The sequence below is a fragment of the Schistocerca cancellata genome, chromosome 5 (assembly GCF_023864275.1).
Source record: "Schistocerca cancellata isolate TAMUIC-IGC-003103 chromosome 5, iqSchCanc2.1, whole genome shotgun sequence".
Classification (NCBI taxonomy): Eukaryota; Metazoa; Arthropoda; class Insecta; order Orthoptera; family Acrididae; genus Schistocerca; species Schistocerca cancellata.
Window position 1 is genome coordinate 461,512,397 of NC_064630.1, and position 19,684 is coordinate 461,532,080.

Below are 19,684 nucleotides of genomic sequence, written 5' to 3' on the forward strand. Positions count from 1 at the left end.
ACGGAGGAGGAGCACGGCCTGTGGGGGTAAGGTAGGACGGTGGGGGTGGACGGCGACAGTAGTGACGTGGGCCTCCACGGCCTCAGACAAGGTCTGCTGGAGAAAGGAGGCGGCATGGGTGACATCGTCAGGGTGGTGGTAGGTGAAGGGGTGGCTATCGACCTGGGTGGAAAGGGTATCCCGGTAGGCATTCCAGTTTGCACGGGAATAGTCATGGACGTACTTAGGGGGAGGGTCATTACGAGGGTCGGGGTGGGGGCGACGACCGTCAGAAATGGTGAGGAGGACAGGGAGATGGTCGCTACCAATAGGCTCCAGGACATCCACCGTTATGTGGCCAAGGAGGTTGGGGGAGGAGAGGATAACATCAGGCGTGGAGTTGGATTCGGGACGGGTGTGCTGGGGGATGGGGATGAGGTCGCCTTGAAGGGAGGAGAGGAACCGATGCCACCGCCGTAACTGGGCAGTGGAACGACTATGGATGTTGAGGTCGGCGGCGATCATGTAGGAGGAGAAGGTACGGTCGATGTGGGAGAGGAAGTCGAAAGGAATAGGGGCGTTGGGGCAGACATAGATGGTGGCGCAGGTAATGGTAAGGCCATGGAGGAAGAGACTAAGGATCAGGTGTTCGGTGGGGTCGAGAAGGAGAGGTTGAAGCCGAACGGGGATCTGGCGGTGGTGACCAATGGCAACTCTGCCACGCACAGTTGGGAGGGGATTATCGGAGTGGTGTAGGAGATAGGGTGAGGTGTGGATGGAGTGGTGGGGTTGGAGGAAGGTTTCATTGAGGAGGAAGGCATCCATGATGTGGGTGGCAAGGGTGTGCAGGAAGAGGTTCTTGTTGGTGGGAAGGGAGCGGATATTGTTGAAAAGGATACGTTGCTGTCGCGCCATGACAGGGATTTAGACGAGGGTGTCAAGATGGGGTTGTTGGAGTAGGTGGCGTACATTTTGAGGTGGAAAATGGAACGGGCGGCGAGGGAGATCTGTTGGAGGGTGTGGGGGCGCTGAAAGGGATGAACATTCTGAAGGACGATGGTAAGGAACCTGATGATGTCCTCAGCGGGGGGGGGGGGGGGGGACGAAAGGAATTGCCAGGAGGGGTGGGGGCATCCAGAGGACGGACAGGTACAGTGAGTTCAGGAGTGGTCGGAGGGGATCGGGCTTTACACTTTTGGGAGTAGGTGGGATGGGGGAGATTGCAGGTATCGCAGGAGGGAGGGGATTGAAGGTTAGTGCACTGCCAGAGGAAGTGCGCTTGCCTACAATGCGGGCAGGTGGGGGCCTCACGGGACTCAGCTGTTGGGTGTGCGTTATAGCGCAGACACCTCTGGCAGCGCAGGGATTGAGGAGGGGAACGGGAGGGGTCGACCTGGTAGCGCTGGTTGAAGAGGAGGGCACCCTCCTTCTGGAGACAGTCAATGGAAGGGGCGTCCTCGGAGAAAACCTGCATAAGGTGGGTGGGGCCGGCCGAGTTGAAAATGCGGCGGACCACCCACACCTCCAGCGTGGGATGCACCTTGAGCTCCGCCAACACCTCCTCCGTGATCAACGGACTGAGCCAAGTGATCACGGTGGTGAGGGTCAGCGGGCGACGCGGGGGTTGGGGTTGGCGGGTAGGAGATGGAGAAGGAGCAGGGGTGAGGGAGGTGTTGGGGCCAAAACGGGTGATGGGAAGGCGGGAGAGGATGTCAGTATGGAGGGTAGGGCTGGGGGAGGAGATGAGAACAGAATCCTGTCTGGGAGTAAGGAGAGAGATGGGGGCACCAGGGAAGTGTTGGCGGAGGAGGAGGGAGAGATTCCGGGCCTCGAGAAGGGAAGGATCAGGATGGGAGAGGAGGTATTTGTATGAACAGGGGGGGGGAGGAGGAGGAGGAGGAGAAGGCGGAGGGAGCAGGGCCAGGTGGGGAGACATCCATGGCACCCTGGGGAGGGGGATGGAGGACGGGGCGGGGCCTTTTTGGGAGCGGAGGAGGTGGTGGTGCCACTAGGGCGTTTAATGGCGGCAGAAGGGTGGGTGGTGATATGAGGGACGGGAGCTATAGGGAGGTGGTGGAAAGGACTACATTGTAGAGACTGGCCAGGGTGGAGAGGAAAGAGACAGGAGCTTCACGAAAATGACGGTAGGTGACACGATCGTGACCAGGAGCGGTGTTGCGTTTTGTGCGGAGTGTATCAATGAGATCCTGTGTAGTGATGGGGGCATTGAGTTCCGTGTGTGCAATGTTGTCCAAGTACTGGAAACCAGGAGTGAGGGGAGGGACAGAGGTGTCGGTTCGATCGCGGATATCCGGGAAGAGGGAGTAATCGAACTGGGGATCATCGGGGAAGGCGGCAGAAGGGCGGGTGGTGATATGAGGGACGGGAGCTATAGGGAGGTGGTGGGAAGGGACAGGTCCCGGCATGGACGCAGCAGTCGGCGCCGGAGATGGTGACGGTGACGGTGAAAGCGACGGCGACGATGACGGTGGCGGCGGTGATGGCGAAGGCGATGGGGAGAGCTGGGCATGGACAGTGGCCCGACAGGCCACCACCCTAGCCGGAGCTGCAGTGACAGGCTGGGGGAGTGGGGGGAAAGGATCAGATTGAGAGGAGCGGGAGGAAGAAGCTGGAGAGGGGGCGACAAAGAGCGAGGGCGAAAGGAGAGTGAGAAGAGGTGGGATGGAAGGAGGGGGGTGTGAGTGGGCACACCATGTTATAGTGGTGGAGGCGGCGGAAGGGGAAGTATAAACTATGGCGGTGGTGGTAGTGGTGGCGGTGGTGGAGGGGGGGGCGGACATGACAACAGGGAGAAACAAAAACGCACAGGACGAAAAAGAAAGGACACAAACTGGGGACAGACGAAGACAAAGACGGAGGAAGATGAAGACGGACGTAGACCAGGGTCGGACGGCGACGGCGACGGCGACGGCGACGGCGACGGCGACGGCAAAGGCGACGGCGGGTGGTAGGAACGCCGCAGCTGCTGCTGCTGCTGCTGCTGCAGGAGGACTGGCTGGCTGCTGCCGGCTGGACCGCCGCTGCAGGCCGGGATCGGGACCGGAACCGCTGCTGCTGCTGCTGCTGCTGGACCGCTGCGGCTCTGCTCGGCTCGGCTGGGCTGGGCTGGGCCGGGCTGGGCTGGGCTGGCTGGCTGGCTGGCTGGCACCTGAAACACCTAGTACTTCGATTAGTGCTGGAATGGCACAATCGAAGGGCGGTAGCCTTGCGGTGTACCGCCGGACATCGGTGTGCACACCACGCGGGCTGATATCAAGACGTGATAGTTCACACAAAGTATGAGACAACACTAGCGATGTATTTCGTACCACTATAAGTAAATACAACGATGTGATTACTACATAGCAAAAATATATGTGGTATAGGTAGTGATAGGTAGTACATTCTGGAAGTACACTATGTGATCAAAAGTATCCGGACACCTGGTTGACAATGATGTACAAGTTCGTGGCGCCCTCCATCGGTAATGCTGGAATTCGTGTTGGCTCACCCTTAGCCTTGATGGCAGCTTCCACTCTCGCAGGCATACGTTCACTCAGGTGCCGTAATGTTTCTTGGATAAAGGCAACCCAATCGTCACGGAGTGCTGCATTGAGGAGAGGTATCGATGTCGGTCGGTGAGGTCTGGCACAAAGTCGGCGTTCCTAGACATCGCAAAGGTGTGTTGCAGGATTCATGTCAGGACTCTGTGCAGGCCAGTCCATTACAGGGATTTTATTGTCATGTAACCACTCCGCCACAGGCCGTGCTTTATGAACAGGTGCTCGATCGTGTTGAAAGATACATTCGCCATCTCCGAATTGCTCTTCAACAGTGGCAAGCAAGAAGGTGCTTAAAACATCATTGTAAGCCTGTACTGTGATAGTGCCACGCAATACAGCAAGGGGTGTAAACCCCCTCCATGAAAAACATGATCACACCATTACACCACCCCCTCCGAATTTTACTACACACGCTGGCATATGACGTTCACCGGAGATTCGCCATACCCACACCCTTTCATCGGATCGTCACATTGTGTACCGTGATTCGTCACTACATACAACGTTTTTCCACTGTTCCATCATCCACTGTTTACGCTCCTTACAGGAAGTGAGGCGTCGTTTGACATTTACCGGCGTGATGTGTGGCTTATGAGTAGCCGCTCGACCGTGAAATCCAAGTTTTCTCAAAAAAATGGTTCAAATGGCTCTGAGCACTATGCAACTTAACTTCTGAGGTCATCAGTCGCCTAGAACTTAGAACTAATTAAACCTAACTAACCTAAGGACATCACACATATCCATGCCCGAGGCAGTATTCGAACCTGCGACCGTAGCGGTCGCTCGGCTCCAGACTGTAGCGCCTAGAACCGCACGGCCACTCCGGCCGGCCAAGTTTTCTCCCTTCCCGCCTAAGTGTCATAGTACTTTCAGCGGATCCTGATGCAGTTTAGAATTCCTGTGTGATGGTCTGGATAGATGTCTGCCTATTGCACATTACAACCCCCTTCAACTGCCGGCGGTCTCAGTCAGTCAACAGACGAGGTACACCTGTAAACTTTTGGCCGGCCGTTGTGGCCGAACGGCTCTAGGCACTTCAGTCTGGAACCGCTAGACCGTTACGGTCGCAGGTTCGCATCCTGCCTCGGGCATGGATGTGTGTGGTGTCCTTAGGTTAGTTAGGTTTAAGTAGTTCTAAGTTCTAGGGGACTGATGACCTCAGGTGTTAAGTCCCATAGTGCTCAGAGCCATTTGAACCATTTTGTACACTTTTGTGCTGTACGTGTCCCTTCACGTTTCCACTTCACTATCACATTGGAAACAGTGGACCTACGGATGTTTAGGAGTGTGGAAATATCGTGTACAGATGTGTGACGCAAGTGACGCCCAATCACCTTACCACGTTCTAAGTCCGTGAGTTCCGCGGAGCGCCCCATTCTGCCCTCTCAGGATGTCTAATGACTACTGAGGTTACTGATATGGAGTACCTGGCAGTAGGTGACATCACAAAGTATGTTTTTGGGGCAGTCGGGATAATTTTGATCACCTAGTGTAGCAGTACCTGTCGCCGGGAACCAGAGCTTGAGACTTTGCTTTCGTATGAGCATGCTGCGGGCTAATACACGAATTCAGATGATAGTTTCCATTTAGAATTAGGTTAATTTCAGACTATGATAATCAGTTTTTTTGCCAGAACTTCTTTTGTTCCTAATTAGTGCAATTTTTCTTTTCTTTTATATGACTGTAGTAGCAGTTATAAGGTGTGATTTTTCTTATAGAGACCACAAAAGAGCTGTGGTCACAAATATATAAAAAATATTTGTCGTAGGTGTGGCCGAGCGATTCTAGGCGCTACAGTCCGGAACCGCGCGACCGCTACGGTCGCAGGTTCGAATCCTGCCTCGGGCATGGATGTGTGTGATGTCCTTAGGTTATTTAGGTTTAAGTAGTTCTAAGTTCTAGGGGACTGATGACCTAAGATTTTAAGTCCCAAAGTGCTTAGAGCCATTTGACCCAATACTTGTCGTATACCGAATTAGCTCATTTCCTGGCGGAAGATAAGTGATGTGAATGCACGATCCCGTTCGTCTAAATAAATCAAATCTATGTCCTTTCACGTGCTATTCACATGGGCCCATCAACATCCAGCATGGTATTGAATATGGCCTAGCTGAACCCGTAGATTGAATATTCACATGGCAATCATGGGATCCAAAACAACGTGAACAGCAGTATCGGGTCTCGATGTCTCTATGGGCTACAGTCTTTCTGCTGCTGAATTTCGACAGTGACAGTAGATGCTTCTCCTCCTTACACTGAATATGAGCTTCCTGAACCCGTAAATTCCATATTCGCATAACAGTTGTGGGATCCCGAACAACGTGAGCAGCAATATGGGGTCTCGCAGTCTCTACAGGCTACGATCTTCCTGGTGCCGAATTTCGACCGTGATACTAGATGCTTCTCCTACTTACACGAGGCATAAGAAAAAAATGGCTCTGAGTACTATGGGACTTAACATCTATGGTCATCAGTCCCCTAGAACTTAGAACTAGTTAAACCTAACTAACCTAAGGACATCACACACATCCATGCCCGAGGCAGGATGCGAACCTGCGACCGTAGCAGTCGCGCGGCTCCGGACTGAGCGCCTAGAACCGCTAGACCACCGCGGCCGGCTCACGAGGCATAAGACAAACAACCAATAGTCAAATCTTTGTCTATGCTAAATTGCTGATTACTTGCATATCCAAGTATGTAGTACATTTCGTGCCACTTTGACGCTTGGTGCATTCCACGTTGCTTAAAATTTTAATGACCAGGTGTGTATTATTTTATCGTATCGTCTGTCATAACTTTTTGATAAAGTAAGAAAGTACAATTTTTAACTCAAACGTGCCGTACTTTTATTATAGAGCATCTTCACTGAGACCGTCTCGGAACTGGAATTATAGAAAAACTACAAAAAATTTACTGTTCGGCGCTGGGTGATACAAGTTATATGAAATAGCAGAAATCATGATATATTGGTTGACAGAGTGCGGCATATTTTACATGGGTTGTGAATTGCAGGGTATCGCTGTGAAGGGTGGTGTCAAAACGCGAAAATAAATTTCTTAACGGTGCTTGCACAGTTATAAAGTGAATTGCGCGAACGATTTGGTGCGTAGGTGGGACGTGGTTCTAATGCCATTTCCAGAAGTGAAACATAAATGAGAACAGTGGCTGGACGCCAGTGGCGCTGGTCTCAAAAATGTGAAGTCTTTTTTCGCTGTCAGAATGGTTTGTCCAGACTTTTGTTGGATGAAATACTGTAAGTAGTGCGTAAGCCTAGGAACCGATGACCTCACCAGTTTGGTCCCATAGTCCTTACCACAAATTTTTGCTGCCGAGGCCCTTACGCTGCAACACTCGCTGAATAATCGTTGGGGAGATACTATGAGTACCACCTTGGTTCATCTGGGCTATCAGTTACTCAACTGTGCAACATTAGCACAGTTAAAATCTTCTGCGTTATTAGGCCGCGTCATATTTCTTCTAAAATGATCGACGTTTCGACCCCTTTCTTCATTTTACAAGAAATATGCTGCGGCCTAATAACCCAGAAGATTTTAACTTCAGTGACAACGGCCACGAAAGCCTGTAGACTTAGATGCACGAGTCATGTTGTCAGCAGTACTACTGTTTAAAACAAGCTGCCGTACAGTAGCCACAAACATGTTTGTGTTGTAAGTTCAGCAGATGTCGCTAATGTAGGCATACACTAATATTCAATAATTAATTGAAACAGCGAAAATAAAGGGGGATACAATAGTTGAAGTCTGTAATAAGCTTATAACGTATAAAAGGCATTACAGTAATAAAAAGCAATAAAAAGAAGATCACGACAAAAGTAATATTGTTAAATAGAGGAATAGTTAAAAAACAGTGGTTGACATGAGCTCTAGTGCCAATATTCTAGATAATGACATAAATATTAAACACCGTTGATCGCCGGGTAATATTAAACAACCATAAAACAAATCGCTAAAGGAGCCACAAATGAAAGAAAACATAGTGCTGCACATAATCAGTGCCCTCTTTTAGCGCTGACGCCAGAATTCCGCACAGGTGGGAAGTGGTTGGAGGAAAGTGACCGGCAGAGGGCCTTTCGTACCCTGCGGTACTCCGTTGCAAGAAAAGAATGACAAAATTCCGTAACAATGGATCATCCACATTATATGATTAATGCATTCTATAAAATGAATAAAGAAGGAACAAGAACAAACCAGAGTCATGCGTAAAACGTATGATAACGAAGTAAATATGTGATGCACTCAATACTAGGTGAACTTATCAACACACTATATATAACAGAGGCGTGCAGTAGTTAGAGAAAACCATTGTCAAATGAAACAAAGTAGTCATTCTGCTAGTTAAGCAGTTTAGTTGGTTCTCTATTTCTTGCTTTATAAATTTCAAACTTCTGTAACAAGTTAACGGCACGGCCTTTTTCCCTTCTGTGAAGAATATGAATACCACTCTCAGTGATCCCTATTGAATGACCAGTATCAGATAAATGCTGTCCCAAAGCCGTTTTGTTTCGTGGCAGTGAGTGTTCTTTAAACCTTAATTTAAAAGAGCGTCCTGTTTGTCCGATATAATATTTGTCACAGTTACTGCAGTCAATCCTGTATACTCCAGAGCCATCTAATTTATCATAGTTCCCTTTCAGTTTATGTTTTATTCGTAGTTATAGGGTGTTATGAACCTGAAAGCCACATCTGACATCAGACTTGTGGAACTACTGCACTGTTTCTCTCATCTCCCGGACACTCTTTGTACAGCCTTCGTTGCTAGTGCCGTTACCTGCCGTTTGTGAGTGATTATTGCTCGTTGTCGGTGGGCACGTAATGTGACTGGACAGTGTATTATGGCCACTGCTCAACACGACATTGGATCCCACCTTGTAGCGTTGCGGACACGAGACGCAATAGGAGAAGCATATAAGAGGACCAGGGACAAATGATGGATCGTTCTAGTGACAAGGAGGGCTGAAAATGGTGAAATCTCGTGGCATGATTGACTTAGAATCTCTGCAGGTTGATGTACTCGGAACAGGAAAGATAGAAATTTATGGTAAGATCCTATGGGACCAACTGCTGAGGTCATCGGTCCCTAAGCTTACACACTACTTAATCTAACTTAAACTAACTTACACTAACGACAACACACGCACCCATGCCCGAGGGAGGACCCGAACCGGCGTCGGGGGGAGCCGTGCGAACCGTGACGAGGTGCCTTAGACCGCACGGCTAACGCTCCAGCGACGTACTACTGTCGTGGCTATCTATAAGACGTGAATGAAGCACAGTGAAACTGCAACTAGGAGACAACATGTCACACGTCCTTGTCTTATCAAAGAATGTGGACGGCGGAGACTGATACTCTCTAGAATGCAGGATAGGCAGTTCTGACGACACAGCACAATGCTGGTGCAGGCACAAGCGTTTCGGAGCATACCGTACTCTGCACATTATTGAACATGGGAATCCGCAGCAGACGATCCCTTCACGTTAACATTTTGAATCAACGATATCGGCTATTAAGATTGCGATGGGCACTGCGTCGTTGCGGTTTGACGAAGGATTAATGAAAGAGAGTCGGTTTGACGAATGAATCTAGTATATGAAGATGGTATCTGTTCTTTTGGACAGTTCCGGTCGGGGCACGCATTTTCAACTGTCCCCGTTGATATTTATCAACACCTGTAAGTACACTACTGGCCATTAAAATTGCTACACCACGAAAATGACGTGCTACAGACGCGAAATTTAACCGACAGGAAGAAGATGCTGTGATATGCAAATGATTAGCTTTTCAGAGCATTCACACAAGGTTGGCGCAGGTGGCAACACCTACAACGTGCTGACACGAGGAAAGTTTCCAACCGATTTCTGATACACAGACAGCAGTTGGCCGGCGTTGCCTGGTGAAACGTTGTTGTGATGCCTCGTGTAAGGGGGAGAAATGCGTACCATCACGTTTCCTACTTTGATAAAGGTCGGATTGTATCCTATCGCGATTTCGGTTTACCGTATAGCAACATTGCTCGCGTTGGTTGAGACTGTTGCAGAATATGCAATCGGTGGGTTCAGGAGATGACAGGCATCTTATCCGTACGGCTGTAACGGATCGTGCGGCCACGTCTCGATCCCTGAGTCAACAGATGGGGACGTTTGCAAGACAACAACCATCTGCACGAACAGTTCGACGACGTTTGCAGCAGCATGGACTATCAGCTCGGACACCGTGGCTGATGTTACCCTTGACGCTGAATCACAGACACGAGCGCCTGCGATGGTGTACTCAACGACGAATCTGGGTGCACGAACGACAAAACGTCATTTTTTCGAATGAATTCAGGTTCTGTTTACAGCATCATGATGGTCGCATCCGTGTTTGGCGACATCGCGGTGAACGCACATTGGAACCGTGTATTTGTCATCGCCATACTGGCGCATCATCCGGCGTGATGGTATGGAGCGCCATTGGTTACACGTCTCGGTCACCTCTTGTTCGCACTGAGGGCACGTTGAACAGTGGACGTTACAGTTCAGATGTGTTACGACCCGTGGCTCTACTCTTCATTCGATCCCTGTGAAACCCTACATTTCGGCAGAATAATGCACGACCGCATCTTGCAGGTCCCGTTTGTGCCTTTCTGGATACAGAAAATGTTCGACTGCTGCCTTGGCCAGCACATTCTCCAGATCTCTCACCAATTGAAAACGTCTGGTCAATGTTGGCCGAGCAACCGGCTCGTCAAAATACGCCAGTCACTACTCTTGATGAACTGTGGTATCGTGTTGAAGCTGCATGGGCAGCTGTACCTGCACACGCCATCGATGCTCTGTTTGACTCAATGCCCAGGCGTATCAAGGCCATTATAACCCCCAGAGATGGTTGTTCTGGGTACTGATTTCTCAGGATCTGTGCACCCAAATTGCGTGAATATGTAATCACATGTCAGTTCTAGTACAATATATTTGTAAATGAATACCCATTTATCATCTACATTTCTTCTTGGTGTAGCAAATTTAATTGCCAGTAGTGTATCTAATGGTCTGGATTTCATTGTAATTTCACGAATCTGGTAAGGGTTTACAACTGGTCGATGGTCGTGCCCAGATGCGCCATCATCCAAACGAAAGGCTGTTCAAAACAAGCATCGCTCCCCCATGAGACCTATGGATGTCGAAGACACCAAGACAGCTGTGGACTGCGTGATTATTGTGGACGTCTTCCGTCTCTTCGTGCTTGATGTCTTCCCCGATGGAAATGGCAGGATAATTTTCCTTGTCGCAAGGCCCGATTCATTCAGCAGTAATTTGAGTAGCATGGTAGTCAACTTACGCTGATGTCTTGACTAATAAATTCACCTGATGGAATGCATGTGGGACGTTATTGGACGCCAGCTCCTCACCCACAAACACCATCCGATAATTTACGATAACTGCGTGACCTGTATGTAGGCAACTGGTGCCACACATCCGGAAACCAACCGAGGACTTGTCGAATCCATGTCACGCTGTATCTCTACTCTACTAGATTCCAAAGGTACACCAACACGCTACTAAACATGTGGTCTTAATATTCCATAATCTTTCAGGACCACATCCGAGACAGCAACATTTCTTCATCTGATATTGCTGTACCGTATATAGTCGTGAAGGAGTATGGAATATTCTGTTTCCCTGGAAAACTTCAAGAAAACACAAGAAAGTCGTAGTGTTTTGGCTCATCTGTACGTATTACAATCCCTCCCTATGTTTTTCTTGCTGTATGAGAAGTCTAACCTCAGTGTACGAATTTTGATATATTTTTCATTAGTAAACAGACTGTTTTACGACCAAGCTTCGTGAATATACTTTATAATTATATTAATAGTGATTGTGGAATATGTGTACTGTTATGTGTTGCATTGTTGCATACTTAATTGGCTTCGCGTGGCAATGATGGGTGCTAAGAGCTGATCGCCTACGATGGAGACAGTATCTGTTGAGAAAATCAGTAAGCAAAACAGTGCCGCAATGTCTGAGACCAGCTTGACCACAATCTACACTCGCACACATCTATGTAAATCTTCTACATCTGCAAATAAAGTCCCTTTCGGCGTTTTTTTTCTGTCTGTATTTTTGGGCTAATCAGAGGAACTACTGCAGGGATTTTGATACGGCTTTCACTGAGAGGTAGACTGATTAATGAGGAAGGTTGGTGTACATTATTTCCTACCGTTACATGAGAAAAGTCGACCCGCCGTACGAAGAGCAACCGGTGTGAATCCAGGGTGGGCTGCTAGTCCGTTTACAAAGAGATCCGAGGGAAGCAGTAACAACAATCTATAAAGGGTAATATATCAGCTACAAGCTATCTGTGTTTCATGAAGCAGAACCCAAGCGTACCGTAAGCAGGTTAGCCCCGAATGAATGTAAGTACCAGCAGGTAGTAGCTCCGGGCCCTACGTGCCTCCCTGGGGTGGTAGTTTGCGGGCTCAGGTGTCTGTCTACAGCAGATCGCTTGATGCTGCTGCAGTTACTATTACTAGAATGGAGAACAAAATGGCACTTCTGAAAGATTACGTTTTCGTATTCCAAACATTGTTAAAATATGATGTAGCGCGATAGATGTGCAACAAAGTTGCAAAAGTTTTGTTATAACTCTGCACTGAAAATACCGATGTGCTCAAGAGTAAGGATGATGACAACCACACATGAATACCTGATGACAAAATTCAGGGCCAGAAAATAGTTTGTGATCTGAAGAGGAAAGCAACAGAATATACATAAATGAGAGTCCATCAAAACTTATATATAAGGAGAACGCACGGAAGAAAGAACCATATCGACAGCTTCCTTAAATTCATTTACAAAGCTAGGCGGAAAATTCTACCGAAATTACCTATAAGTATTCAGGAGGTTCCCGTTGTTCTGAACATATTAAGAGTGGAAGCTACATATGGAGCAGAGTTGTTACGCAATGAAACAGTCAAGAACGTTGTAATGTTCTGTGAAGCTGAAAACCTCAAAATGCTTAGATAGTGAGACGCAATATACACTGAAGAGCCAAAGAAACTGGTACAGCTGCCTAATATCGTGTAGGGCCCCCGCGAGCACGCAGAAGAGCCGCAACACGACGTGGCACAGGCTCAAATAACGTCTGAGATAGTGCTAGAGACAACTGAACACCATGCATCCGTAAGAGTACGAGGGGGCGGAGATCTCTTCTAAACAGCGCTTTCAAGGATCCCAGATATGCTAAATAATGTTCATATCTGCGGAGTTTGGAGGCCATCAGAAGTGTTTAAACTCAGATGAGTGTTCCTGGAGCCACTCTGTGGCATTTGTGGATTTCTGGGCTGTCGCATTCTCCTGCTGGACTCGCCCAGTCCGTCGGAATTCACAACGGACATGAATGTGGAGGTGATCAGACAGGACGCTCACGGCCGTGTCACCTGTCAGAGTTGTATCTAGACGTATCTCCAACTGCACACCCCCACACCATTGCGGAGCCTCCACCAGCTTGGAAAGTCCGCTGCTGACATGCAGGGTCCATGGATTCATGAGGCTGTCTCCATACCCGTACACGTCCATCCATTTAAGGGGCTCCGGAAAGGCTCAAAATCATGAAAAGTTCAATTTTTACTTTTTTGCGTTTTCTGAATCTGCGGACTATTACCTTTTAATAGATATATAATTATTCAATTCCGAAGACTACAACTATTTTTAAATTTTTTTTTTTTTTTTTTTGAAATGTGTTCTACATGGACGTGACCCACTGTGGCGCTGTTAAACTGCTGTCAAATGGTGTTATTATTAACGTCCGTGTTCATCAGGTACATTTTAGAGATGTGAGATAAAGTATGTGTTGTGGCTAACCTGTGATGGTTCAATATATATCGCTGGTGTGATTGTCGATTGTTTCATGTTTATTTACTCTGTCGTTATCTCGAAAATATTCGTAATTAATTCTCTTTCTTGAGTCTCTGTTTTGTTGAAGTATAATAATGACTAAAAGTAAAGTTGCTGTTGCGACTTTCAATGATGGCAACATTGTAAGGTGCAAGGTATTTAGAAATATTGGAATGAAGATAGGTTCTAACATGGTACGAGCGATGCTTGCTTTAGACAAGGAACGCCTTCGGGCTGCAGACAGGGCTGTAAAGAGTCTAGAAATACAAGCAAGAGTAAACAGGAGGAGGAACAAGAGGAAGCTGGAGGAGGAGTTTGCAGAGGATGAAGATAATCCATCCTATGGACCTGGAATGCACTAAAAAGTTAATCCAATCTTTGTCGCTCGATTTCCAAAACTTTTATTTTCTCATACTAATTACATGTTTTCTAAGGATCATCCAAACATATTTGTTTCAAACTTTCAGTAAATGTTACACAGTACCTTCTGCATAATTTAACAAAGCCTTTTTCCAAAAAACTGTATATTTTTGAATATATAAATAAAAAATGTTGTGAATTTTCATTACAATTGAAAAAAAATCATCTTTAATAACTGAACTAAAATTTTGTAAAATCCCTGTGTCAATTTGTAGCCCATATTCCAATAAATAATCTGTAAAAAGTTCAACTTCCTACCTCAAATACTTTGTGAGGAAAGATGTAATTTATAAGCGTTATTTTAACATTGCAAGTATATGGCGTTCCGGAGCCCCTTAATACAATTTGAAACGAGACTCGTCCGACCAGGCAACGTGTTTCCTGTCATCAACATTCCTATCTCGGTGTTGATTGCCCAGGCGAGGCGTAAAACTTTGTGTCCTGCAGTCATCAAGGGTACACGAGGGGGCCTTCGGTTCCGAAATCCCATATCGATGACGTTTCGTTGAATGGTTAGCACGCTGACATTTGTTGATGGCCCAGAATTGAAATCTGCAGCAATCTGCAAAAGGTTTGCACCTCTGTCACTTTGAACGATTCTCGTCGGTCGTCGTTGGTCCCCTTCTTGCAGGATCTTTTTCCGGCCGCAGTAATGTCGGAGATTTGATGTTTTACCGGATTCCTGATATTCACGGTACCTTCACGGAATGGTTGTATGGGAAAATCTCCACTTATCGCCACCTCGGAGATGCTGTGTCCCATCGCTCATCCTTCGTCGATAACACCACGTTCATATTCACTTAAGTCTTGATAACCTGCCATTGTAGCAGCCGTAACCGATCTAAAACTGTGCCAGACACTTGCTTATATAGGCGTTTGTGACCGCAGCGCCGTTCTCCTGCCTTTTTACATATCTCTGCATTTGAATATGTATGCCTATACCAGTTCCTTTGGCGCTTCAGTGTGTGTTGATGGTTCTTTGATGCATTGCACAAAGTTTTTTGTCAGCTATTTACGATCCATGGGCTTGTTAATGGAAATCATATTCCGATGGTTTTCTTCTCGTTGAACGATGAGAAAACGTTGCCTTCTCGGGATATCTTTTCAGCAGTTTTTTTTCATACATGTGATAATTTACGTCTCAAATAATCTCCATCAGAAATGTTTTCAGAGTTTGAAGGAAGCACAGTGGAAGCTGGAAGAAAAGTGTAGAGTAATGTAAGAGTCCAAGGTTGTAAATTTCATCTAACACAAACATGGTGGCGAAAGGTACAAACTTTGGGACTTGCACATGACTACTATCACAGAAATTACATCGAGAAGTTTCTGTATTGGTTTACCAGTGCCGGACACTGTTATAGATGGTGACTGCTTTGTTCAGGACTTAATGTCAGCGATGCTTGTATGTGAAAAACTGCGGATATTCTGCGACTACTTAGTAGACGCCCATACAGGGAAAAACGCACATTTTCCTCAATCCAAGGGGGAAGAACTAAATTTCAACAGACAGAAACTACCAACGCTTGCAAAAGTTTCCACAGCAGGTCCAATAGTGAGTTCTGCTCCTGCAGCCCAGATATATACAGATTTCGTGGATACTGAAGGAAATTCAACTCGACACCAAACTTGCAATCAGTTCCTGAAAAAAAAGTAGGTAACTAGATTTAAAATCCATGAAGCAAGAAGTGGTAAACTTCAAAGATGGAAAAATTACAAGAATACAATATGTGAAGTTAGTTTTCTACTAAGCAAACCTGAGAGAGATTTCTCACGGCATACCCTGGTTAACGCTAATCGAACCAGTACAAAACCCACTAAATCATATTTAAGCACTAACTGGATAATCAGAGTTGTGTTTCCTTATTACATACGAGAGAAAAATCTTTTACAGCTTCGACTAGAAGTGGTATGTTACTATCTGCTTTGAACAAGAGGACTCGGTTCCTTCCCTGACTGCGGGAGGCTTGGGTCCTGCATCTGCGCTTCACGCAACTTGCAGATGCCTGATAACACAAGAAAGCAGACGATGCTTTATAGGAAAATCAAATTTAAGTGCAAAAGTGTAATGAACGCAAAAATAACAGAGCAAGTAATAAATTTTAAATACTGAGGATGCAGTGCATTACATTATGATGAAATTTATTTCCGATGTAAGATAGAAAAATTTAATGAAAGTGTGTTTAGATGAATCTTACGAAGTAATGAAAGCGTTAAGTCTGAGATTTTATCAGACACTGTCATTTCGAGTCCTAGTGCATGGAAAGTGCAATTTGGGTAGCAACAAAAAACGATACACTAAGAATCCAGAGTGAGGAAATGACATCTTCGAGCATGTAGAACTATACACAAAGAAAAGATCGAAAGCGAAGCATAGAACAATTTGTATAAATGTCGCCAAGTGAAAAATTTTAATACGGAAGGAAATGAAATGGAAAATACAGATTATTTACGTGAAGGATGACAGACAATTAAAAACACTGCACAAACACAAACCAACAGGACGAAGAAATATGGGGAGACCTGAAACTAGATGGGAGAACTTAGACTAATTTATAAGTAGATGTAACACACACAGTCTAGGACATGCAGAAGAAGCTGATAATGAATCGCCGGCCGCAGTGGTCGAGCGGTTATAATCACTTCAGTCAAGAACGGCGCCACCGCTACTGTCGCCGGTTCGACTCCTGCCTCGGGCATGGATGTGTGTGATGTCCTTAGGTTAGTTAGGTTTAAGTAGTTTTAAGTTCTAGGGCACTGATTACCTCAGGTGTTAAGACCCATAGTGCTCAGAACAATTTGAAGCATTTTTGATAATGAATCCAATTAAGATGTTATAGTGCCGTACAAGAGTATTCTGCAGACCTTCTAAAATCGAACTTTTTAATGGGGCAGCTCTTTTCCATAAGTTTGTGTTGTTAACGAGCACGGTCTTTTTCTACACGTAGCGATTCGACTTCTTGACACCAAGCGTCACTTGAATGAGCAGAAACGTTATCATAAACTTATTTTATTTTATTGTAAATCCAGTCAGGGATTGTTTATCAGTAAGGTTCTTAACTTCGGTCGAAGATGACCATCTTCAGATCAAAAATGAGCATACAGACGTAGTCTGATGTACAATCTTTCCGGCTGACACGAAATATAGAATCAGAAACCAGTATAACGAAATATGACAACGATTTCGTACCTAACAAGATGTAAAATACTACGGAGTTCGTGTCATGGTGTATTTTAATGGTACAGGCATATTAATTAGTCCTACAGCACTGAGTCAATGGGCATTATTGCGCCATAAATGTTGACACATTAAGGAAACTAAGTATATTTGGCAAGTGACGTGCCTGCATTCTCGCACGCTAGGTGTCGATGCACCACCTCAGCTCACATATCTTCAATAACATATTTCTTAATAACAATTGCAAAATATTTCAAGAAGAATTTAGCGCAACTAGATCTCAAAACGCAGTTGATTGTGCTTATGTATTACGTAATGAAATAAAATGAGGAAGAAGACTTTATTAAAAATAATACTATGTTGCAAAATTACGCAGCATCATTGCAAAATGCAGTCGATCATTAAAATAAAAATTGCAGCCTGTTAAAGCAGAACAAAACCCTTCTTTCAAGCATATACACCGCGCCCAGTCATTCCATCCCCTAAACGTACTCGAACAATAACGTTTTTTTAGAGATTGTTTAAAACTAAAAGTCTAGAGGTCTATGTATCTCCTGTGAAAGATGGTGGTACGACAGGTCACGTCCTCTACTGTGGCAGGTAGATTGCCTTGTGATTTTATAGATGGTGCTATGTATGCAGAATAAATGATAATTACTTCATGCACAAGGTGGAGAGCAGATTGCAGTAAGGATGCTTATAAATAAAAAACAAATATGGGGAATATATCTACGGCATTCGGAAAGCGAATATAAATGTCAACGAAGATTACCGCTGGTAAAACACCTTTCTTGCATCTTGACGTTAATTAGCATGGTATTCAAAGATGGCTCTTTCGGCGTGACGAAAAACTGGATAGTTATCAAGGACACGTCGTACCTCCAATTAGCAGAGAACATCTCTTTGCGTTAACAACACTGACGTTATTTCTACAGAAGTATAGTGCTTGAAATACTTGGCGCTATACTAAAGCATAACTCAACGGGTATAGACGATATTTATCTGGTCGTGGGAAAGCGAAAGGAAACGGTGCTATCTACTGGTTTCGTCCGAAAGCACTCCACAAAAAGCAGGAAATGGATGGCACGCCAACTCATCGCGTGACGTCCTAAACTGTGAGAAATTTCCCCGAAGACATACAAATGGACAGGATGCGGAGTATGAAAAAACGGAACGAAATATTTTAGTCCAGTATGCTTTCTGCGTCTTTGACGTGTTCGGTAAAAACTTGTGTGTGTACTAGTTGTTAAAAACACTGGAAGCCAGGAATAATGGAAGCTGCACCAGCTTAAATGTAAACTGTTACTGCATGAAATACTAGTCAGATATTTATCAAACTACGTGGAAATGTTCGTCACATAATGTCATACATGATTAAGCTATCATTCCAACAGGTACCACTCACGAACTTCAATATGATGTGCGACCCACACGTGAACGAATAATTTTATTTATTTATTTATTTTTCAACCTGGATTGGTTAGAGCCATGAGTCCCTTTCTTACATCAGACCAGAGCTACAAACTTAGAACAACTTTCTTACGTCATCGTTATCCAAGCTGCTGTGTTATCTATTTTATTTACCAGAAGCGAATTCAATCGCATGGTCGTCAACCGTCGATCAAGTTTTACTTTTTCTGCGAAACTTCATCGACTGAAGATGATCATGTAATTGAACCCTGTGTCGAGAAATAAAGTAGACAGTACTACATAATAGGTGCACAAATCTTACACACAGAGGAAAAGGGGACTAAACTCAACCAATTAGAAATTTTAGAAATTAAAAGACAGATGTGTACACACCCACACCCATTATTAAACGAGCAAACTCAATTCAATTATTCACCTCTTTTAGATGATATGACAAGTTCAGGATAGAAGCAAAACTTTGGGCCTCAGTGCATCAGTAGATAGAAAGTTCTCGGCTAATTTTACATTAAGCCATGGATTGATACTTGAAGAAGTTGAGAGGACTATCTTTGCCTTATCATAATGTTTATCTGTGTATTATCATCTTTGATAATCAGTAATGTTCTTGAAAATGGGCTTATAACCCGAAAACTAGATTGTGCAGTAACATTCATATTAAGATTTGTGAAAAAAGGCAATAAAGTGTTTGTTTAGTTAATAATACAGAGTTCGGTACAATATAGTGACGTTTTTCAATTGATTGAAGCTGTGACAATTGCTCTCACAAAATCTTTTAAACACTCTACTTAGTTTACTGATGACACTCCTACCAGTTTTTATTCTTTTCTTTATTTCTTTTGCAGCCCAGTGAGTCGATATCTTCAGCTGCCCTCAATACAACTATTCAGTTGGTTCTGTGATTTCTCTCTCAATCCTTACCATTTTCTTTACGGTGCAGTTATCCACCATTTTATTGCTATAATCGATTTTCAAGCCTACTTTCAACCTTGCTCTGTTACGTTCAAACATTCGCTTGTGATTTTAACCTCCATTAGAAGTAAATACTACAAGGAGCGTTCAACAAGTAATGCAAGATCTGTTTTCTCGAAAAGTTTCGCATGAAAAAATGTGGAATTTATTATGGGACACCGAGGAATATTCCCGTTATAGCCCCTATCGTTTTATGAAGTTTTAATGCATGGCAACATTATTCGTAGCCTTCGACATGGCGTCTGCAACGCAAATGC